Below are 8,640 nucleotides of genomic sequence, written 5' to 3'. Positions count from 1 at the left end.
CACGCCTTGTCCTTTCTTCTGAGCCAGAGCCAGAAGCTCCCTTGTTCAGCCTCCTCCGCCAGGTCTTTGAGCGCCTTTCTCAGCTTGGATCCTGTGATCCCCAGCGACCTCAGGAGCCGCTGTGTAGATGTTCCTGTATAGCCTCTGCACCCAACTTCCACAGGATAGGTGACTGCCCTCCACCCTGCTTGCGAGCACGCAGCTGCCAAGTCTGTGTACTTTTCCTTCTTTCTCTCGAAGGCAGCCTCCATCCCCTCTTCCCATGGAACGGTCAGCTCCACCATGATGACTGTCCTCATCGGGGTAGACCAGAGTACGACATCTGGCCGAAGGGAGGTTGATGTGATCTCGTGTGGGAACTTCAGCTGTCGATCGAGGTCAGCTCTCATGTTCCACTCTCCTCCAGGAGACAGGAGGGACCACTGCTTCGTGCTGCTGCCCTGACTTTCTCCCCCTTGCCGGACAAACTGGATCCGCTGCTGTGATGTGACTGGGCTGCTCTTGTTTGATTCCAGTCTGCGTGCTTCCAGAATTTCTGCTAGTTTGCGCAGCACCCGGTCGTGCCGCCATCTGTACCGACCCTGCGTCAGTCCCGCCTTGCATCCAGAGAGGATGTGTCGCAAGTTTGGGTTGTTGGCGTTGCAGAGTTGGCAGGTCTCCTCTGTGCCGTACCAGAGGTGCAGGTTCCGGGAACTGGGAAGGGTGTCGTAGGTGGCCCTGATCGAGAAGCTCAGCCTTGCTTGGGGCAGCCTCCACATATCCTTCCATGTGATGGCTCTGTTGATCACAGCCTCCCACGTTGTCCACCTTCCTTGCTGTTGTTGGCCCACGGCTCTGATTTTGTAGCACTCCTCTTCGATCTTTACGACTTCAGAGATCACTAGATCTTTCCTTTCCTTCCTCGTTGCCTTGGACCACATCTTGGGTGCTGATCCCCATCCAAAACCAGTCCTGCCTGGCTGCAGCACCCCGACGATCTCCTGGTGTTTCAAGCGATTGATGGCCTGGTCAACTGCCTGCGTGGCATCCCACTTGCGTCCTGTGCGAACCTGGGCCTTGCTGTGTTGGACAAACGGGTCGGGTGAGTCTCTCAGCTCGAACACGAGTCTCACTTTCTCCTGTTTATAGCCCAGGCTGATGGATTTCAGTGGGAGCTTCAGTGTGGTTCTTCCAAACAGCGCTGTATTAGTGAGGCAGCGGGGAAGGCCCAGCCACTTGCGGATGTAGTTGTTGGCTTTTGCGTCCAACTTCAGCACTGTTGTTAAAGTGATGTCACACAACTTCAGGGGCCACATGAGACGTTGGTATAAGGTGAACTGGTAACACCACACCTTGAATTTCCCTGGCAGGAGGCTTTGGTCGATCTTCTTCAGGCCGTCCAAGAGCTGGGAAGTGACAGAAGAAGCCATGTGCTTGTCAGAAAGGTCAGCCGTGTAAAGCCTTCCGAGGCTTCGCACAGGATGGTCCACTAGCAGCGGGATCTTCTCGCCATCCACTGAGAAAGAGATGTTGTCATTCCGGACTCCTTTCCTGATTGAGAGACTGCGGGACTTAGTTGGTTTTATCCTCATCCGGGCCCATGTTAGGAGCTCCTCAAACCTCTTCAGAAGTCTCGCTGTGCACGCTGCTGTCTGAAGGAGTGTGGTGACATCATCCATATAGCTCCGTAGGGCTGGGAGTCGCAGACCTGACTGGGATCTGATTCCTCGGACCATCTGTCTTCCGCCGATTAGGATGATCTCAAACGCTGCTGTGAAAAGGATGGGGGAGATCGAACAACCCATCGCTATCCCTTTCTCCAGCCGGTGCCAACACGTTGAGAACTCCTGGGTTGTGTAGCATACATGGAAGTTGTTAAAGTAGGTTGCTAGTAGGCTCTGGATGCACGGTGGTATGTGGAAGAATTTGAGGGCAAAATGGATGAGCTGGTGGGGAACAGACCCATATGCATTTGCAAGGTCCAGCCAAACGACGTGCAGGTCTGATTTGCTCCGCTTCGCTGTCTGGATCTGTTCCCAGATCATAGCCGAGTGCTCCACGCAGCCAGGAAATCCTGGGACGCCTGCCTTCTGACAGCTGGTGTCGATGTAATTGTTTGCCAGGAGGTAGCTGGTCATGCGCTTTGCCATCACTGAGAAGAAGATCTTCCCCTCCACATTCAATAAGGCTATGCCTCTGAATTGGCTGATGTTATGGGAGTCTTTCTCTTTCGGGATGAAGGTAGTGACTGCTCTGCTCCATGCTGAAGGGATGGATTCTGTTTTCCAGGCAATGCCCATTAGTCTCCACAAAAGCTTCAGGGTCATTGGGCAGTTCTTGTATACCCTATAGGAGACGCCATTTGGTCCGGGTGCAGATGCAGCTCTCGCATGCTCCACCGCCTGCTTAACTTCAGACCATCTGGGGGGTGTGGTGTCAAACTGAGAAGAGGGCTCGGGTGGGAGCGGTACGTGCCCTGGGGAACCAAGGGGACTCTCCTTTTGGCTGTCACTGAGCTGGTCCTTGATGTGTTCCTCCAGCTCCTGCTCGGTGGTCTGCAGCTTCCCCGATTTCGTCTCCTCAAGCAAACCCCGGGCGTACTTGAACGGGTCCCGGAAGAAGTTCGTCCTTGCCTTTTCCTTGTTGCTTCTACGTTTCCTGATCCTTTCAGCTCGCCTCAGGTGGGTGAGTCTGGTTCTGATCTGACTCCAGAGGTTCTGCAAGCCCTCCTTCTCCTCTTCCTCAGCTCTCCTCCATGCCTTCCGCAAACGTCGCCGCTCCTTTACCAGCTGGAGGATTTCTCTCTCCCGTCTCCCGCTCTGCCTAGGAACGGTCCTCCTCTGAGGCATCTCTCCAAATCTTCCCTTGCCTTCCTCATAGATGATATGGCCGAAGATGTTCAGCTTGGACGTTGTGCTGCCTCTTAGACTGTTCTGGAGGGTGGTATGTAAGCTTTCGTCGAAGCTTCTCCATGAATCCTTGTCGCTGGCCTTTGGCCACCTGATCTTGGGTTTCCGGTCTGGCTTCTCTGGGGTTTCCTTGGTGGATTCTCTACCTGGCGTTCTGCTCTGATGCTCCTGTTGTGGGTCGTGCAGATGTGGTTGCAAATCCTGCTGGGGAGGCTGTTCTTGCTCTCTCTCACCGGATGCAATGGTGGGATCAGTAGCACTGTGGTGCTCAACCTGGCTCTGATTCCTCCTTGTCTGACCTGCTGGCGCAGTGCAAGTTTGCATCTGATAGCTGCCGCCGCATTTTGTCCTCCCCTGGTGGATCCGCAGGCCCAAGTAGGTTGTTACTTTGGACCACCCACAGCTGCATTCTCTCAGGATCCTTTGATCGTTAGTCGTTGCCGTTCCAGTCGTTACCGTGTTATCTGTCGTGATTGGTACATCTTCCATCCCGCCTCTCGGTGGACCGCCGGGTTGTTTTTTCCTTATTTTGCTTGTAGTTAGTTTGGGGAGTCCCTGTAGCAAGGCTACAAGGACGTGTTTAAAGGGTAACTAGCCCCGCCACCCCCGGTGCAGTCTTTCCTGCACCGGGGGTGCTTCCATGCTATATATATATATATATGTATATTGTGTTATTTTAGCTGTTTACCCAAACATATTAAAGTTAGTCATATAATGAATATGGTAAGGGTATTCACATCCAAATTGAAGGAAGGGTTTAGGAATTACAGCTCTTTAATATGTAGCTCCCTCTTTTTCAAGGGACCAAAAGTAATTGGACAATTGACTCAAAAGCTGTTTCATGGGCCAGTGTGGGCTATTCCTTCATTGTTTCTTTATCAATTAAGCAGGTAAAGAGTTGATTCCAACTGTGGCATTTGCATTTGGAAGCTGATGCTGTATACGCACAACATGCAGTCAGCGGAGCTCTCAATGCAAGTGAAACAGGCCATCCGTTAGGCTGTAAAAACAACCCAAAATCCATCAGAGAGATAGTGGGAACATTAATAGTGGCCAAATTAACTGTTTGTTAATGTTAATGTTAATGTTAATTTTATTTATAATGCGCCCCCCATCCAACTTTTACATCGGTCCGGGGCGCAGAGGACGTTGTAAACATTCTGAGAAAAAGAGGCGTTGTTACATTCTGAGAAAAAAAGAACGCACTGGTGAGCTTGGCACCACAAAAAGGTCTGGACGTCCATGGAAGACAAGAGTGGTGGATGATCACAGGATCCTTTACATGGTAAAGGAAAACCCCATCACAACATCCAGCCAAGTGAAGAACAGTCTCCAGGAGGTATTATCATTATCCATGAGTACCATAAAAGAAATACTTCACACAAGTGGAGTATATAATACTAATATATATTATATATAATATATACAGTAATTCATACAGAGGGTTCACCACAAGGTGCAAGCCATTCATAAACCTCATGAATAGAAAGGCCAGATTAGACTTTGACAAAAAACATCTAAAAAAGCCACCCCTGTTCTGGAACAGCATTCTTTGGACAGATTAAACTAAGATCAACCTGTACCAGAATGATGGGAAGAAAAAAGTAAGGAGAAGGCTTGGAACAGCTCATGATCCGACACATACCACATCATCTGTAAAAAACAAAAACGTGGAGGCAGTGTGATGACATGGACATGCATGGCTTCCAATGGCACTGGTTCACTAGTGTTTACTGATGATGTGACAGAAGACAGAAGCAGACAGAGTGTTTAGGGATATTCTGTCTGCTCAGATTCAGACAAATTCAGAAAAGTTGATTGGATGGTGCTTCACAATACAGATGGACAATGACCCAAAACATACTGTGTAAGGAACCCAGGAGTTTTTTTTAAGGCAAAGAAGTGGAATATTCTGCAATGGCCAGAGAACCCCTTGTGCAATTATAGATTTCTTTGGTTTTTACCATGAATTCTTTATTTAATCAGAACCAATTAGTCAGTCTTTTTTATCTGACATGGTTTATATTTACCAACTCCATATGTTGGTTTAGAGGGAATCATGTGTGTAGTAGGAAAACTAAATTATAAAGAAATTAGTGCAGGTGCAAAATTAAGTTAATCTCTTCAGTCAATAGCTTGTGGCACCTCAATTAGCAGCGATAACTTGGAATAAACATCTCATAGCCACTAATCAGTCTCTGACATCTGTTTTGAGATATGTTGCCTTCTCCTTACAGAAGTGAGCCAATTGAGTGAGGTCTGAGGGGTGTCTGGCATGAACTGCCCGCTTCAGGTCCTGTCACAGTATCTCAATTGGATTTAGGTCAGAACTTTGACTTGGCCAATCCAAAACACAAATCTTCTTTATCCTGAGACATTCTTTGGTAGATTTGTTTGGATGCTTTGGTCCTTGTCTTAGTAGGGTCCAAAACCAACATTCTGTGACCACTCTCTGGCTAACATGTTTTGATGATTTATTTGACTTCTAGGGACCTTTTATGAAAATTTTAGCCTCCAGGTCCCTGCCAAAAATTCCGTTTTTTTTTGCCAGAGGGCCAAATCCAAAATACCTGTAACCTTTAAGGCAGGTGAATAGGGTAAACAAATTAACTAATAGCTATCACTATGAAACTTCCCCAGTTAATCACTTGCATTAAGACAATTATTTTTTGTATTACAAGTTTTCTGAAATTGTATGTTTAAATATGCAAATGAGGCGTTACCTAATTAAATATGCGGTAATTTGCATAACATTCAAGAACTTAAATCTGAACATTGGATAAAGCCAGGTTAAAAATTCTTCTGAGTCCTGTTGATGGGGCCCAATTTTCTTTTAGACTCTGTAGGCTCCCTGGGGGGACCCAGTGCTGAGGCTGAGGGCTGTGGAGGTGTGGGGGCCCACCCGCACCCTCTGGGGGCGGTCGGTCAGGAAGTCCTTGATCCACGCACATATAGAGTGTGATAGACCCAGGTCTAGTAGTTTGGTCACTAGCCTGTCTGGAAGGATGGTGTTGAAGGCGGAGCTGAAGTCCACGAAGAGCAGTCTCGCGTAGCTGTTTCCCCTCTCCAGGTGGGATAGAGTGGCGTGGAGAGTCGTCGCGATGGCGTCCTCTGTGGACCTGTGGGCTCTGTAGGCGAACTGGTATGGATCCAGGTTGGGCGGGAGGCGTGTGATTATGTGGGCCCGGACTAGTTTCTCGAAGCACTTCATGATGATTGGTGTGAGTGCCACCGGGCGGTAGTCGTTTAGGCAGCTCACCGTGCTTTTCTTCGGGACTGGGATGATAGTTGAGGTTTTCAGGCAGGGTGGGACGGTGGCCTGGGACAGGGACTGGTTAAAGATGTTGGTGAAAACCCCGGCCAGCTGGTCGGCGCAGTCTCTCAGCACCCGTCCCAGGACGCCATCCGGCCCCGAGGCTTTCCTGGGGTCCACCGCCTTCAGTACGCGTCTCACTTCATGCTCTGTGAGGGTGAGGCTGCTGAGAGCTGGAGAGAGTGGTGTTTGTGTTGCGGTTACCTCCGTTCGCCCCTCGTCGAACCGGGCGTAGAAGGTGTTCAGCTTTCCCGCCAGCAGGGGGTCGTCCTCTGCGGCTGTGAGCCTGTTGGCTCTGAAGTTTGTCATCTGCTGAACCCCCTGCCACATCCGCCTGGAGTCGTTGCTCAGGAGGCATTCCTCAATCTTCTCTCTGTGCTCTGCCTTGGCCGCTTTGATGCCGCGCTTTAGGTTGGCCCTGGTGGAGCTGTACAGCGGTGTGCTCTTCCCTGCGAAGAAGGCGTTGTCCCTCTCGTTGATCAGTTTTTGGACCTTCCCAGTCATCCATGGCTTCGTGTTGGGGTAGTTCACTATGTGGTTCAGAACCGACGACGTGTACTGTTCCAGGTCCTCATGCTCATATTCCTGCCATAGGGTGTCATTTAGGCAGATCTGCAGTGGAGCGGACCCTTCTGGCCAGGTTCTGACAGTCTTAGTGGTGATGGGAGCACTTTTCCCCATGGTAGTGTATGCAGGAATCAGGAGGATTGACACATGGTCAGACATGCCTAGATGGGCTAGCGGACTAGCCTTGTAAGCACGTTTGATGTTGGTGTATACCTTATCCAGTGTTTTTTCTCCTCTCGTTGCACATTTCACATGCTGATAGAACTTGGGTAGTACTGCCTTCAGGTCGACATGATTGAAGTCCCCCGCTATGATGTGAATAGCCTGTGGATCAGTGCTTTGTTGGCCACTGATGACTTCATATCGTCGCGCCAATGCTAGGCTGCTGTCTGCGCTAGGCGCTATATACACACATGTTATTAGCACCGCGTTAAACTCCCTCGGGAGGTATGTGGGTCGGCATTTAACAGTCAAGTATTCCAGGTCTGGGGAGCAGTGGCTACTTACAGTTTTTGTGTTTAAGCACCAGCTATCCTTCGTCGATATTATGATCCCACCTCCTCTTGACTTTCCGCTAAGCTCCGTTCGGTCAGCGCGATGTAGCGTGCGCCCCTCCAAGCTAACAGCTGCGTCCACAATGTTGTCATTTAGCCAGGTTTCGGTCAGAATAATCACACAGCTATCCCCTACGATGTTGTTTTTGGCCACCTGTAGTCTCAGTTCATCCATCCTATTCGTCAGGGATCTGACGTTGGAGAGGAAAATAATTGGCAAAGCTGGTTTGTTTGGGCTGCGTCTTAATCTTGCTAGCAGGCCTCCCCGGCGGCCTCGCCGTTTCCTACGGTCTCGGCGCCGGCGTTTCCGCCTCAGGGAGGGAACTGTGAACCAAGGTTCTCCCGGTAGACGGGCGATGTCTTTGTTAATCCTGTATTGCTCCAGGAACTCCGCCGTAACTATCTTGTCGTTTTGCGTGCCGACTTCTAATAAGTCGAGCCTGCTGTAGGTACTATATACACAACTGTTCCCTATAAGTACTAAAAAAAAAGTGTACATACAAATGTACTTAAAAACACAATGAAACACCAGTGTGGTAGCCACTCCAGCTGCAGCGTCTAAGCGCGCGGCCATCTTGGTGTGCTCTCACTAACCTCTTCGAGGATTGCTTTTCGGCAAAAAAGAACGCCGGGGCCGTCTTTATAGACCTGACGGCTGCCTACGATACCGTATGGCATCGCGGCCTCACCTGCAAGCTGCTCCGCCTGCTGCCGGACAGGCACATGGTCAGGATGATCATGGAGCTCATCCGTAACCGCAGCTTTACCCTAACCACCGGTTGCGGACAGCTAAGCAGGCTTCGACGCCTTAAGAACGGCGTCCCTCAGGGATCGGTCCTGGCCCCCCTCCTCTATAATATCTACACCTATGACCTGCCCAACACACTCTCGCGGAAGTACGCCTACGCAGACGACCTCGCAGTGGTGTACTCTGCTGGAAATTGGCAGTCTGTGGAGGGGATTCTGAGCCAGGACATGCAGACACTAGTGGCATACTTCCGGAAATGGAGATTGAAGCTTAGCGAGGCAAAGACGGTGTCGGCTGCCTTCCACCTTAACAACAGGGAGGCTAAACGTGAGCTTAGAGTATACCTAGATGGAACTCCCCTGCCATGTTCCGCTGAGCCAATCTATCTCGGCGTGACATTGGACAGGACGCTCACGTTTCGCCGGCACCTCGAGTCACTGCGCAAGAAGTTAACAGCTCGTGTGGCGTTGATGAGGTGACTGGTTGGCTCGGGTTGGGGCGCCGGCGCAAGGACCTTGCGCATGGCAGCCCTAGCCCTTGTTTATTCAACTAGTGAATACTGCGCCACAG

The sequence above is a fragment of the Nansenia antarctica genome, assembly GCF_963989245.1.
Source record: "Nansenia antarctica genome assembly, chromosome: 6".
NCBI lineage: Eukaryota > Metazoa > Chordata > Actinopteri > Argentiniformes > Microstomatidae > Nansenia > Nansenia antarctica.
Note: the sequence above shows the minus strand (reverse complement) of the source record.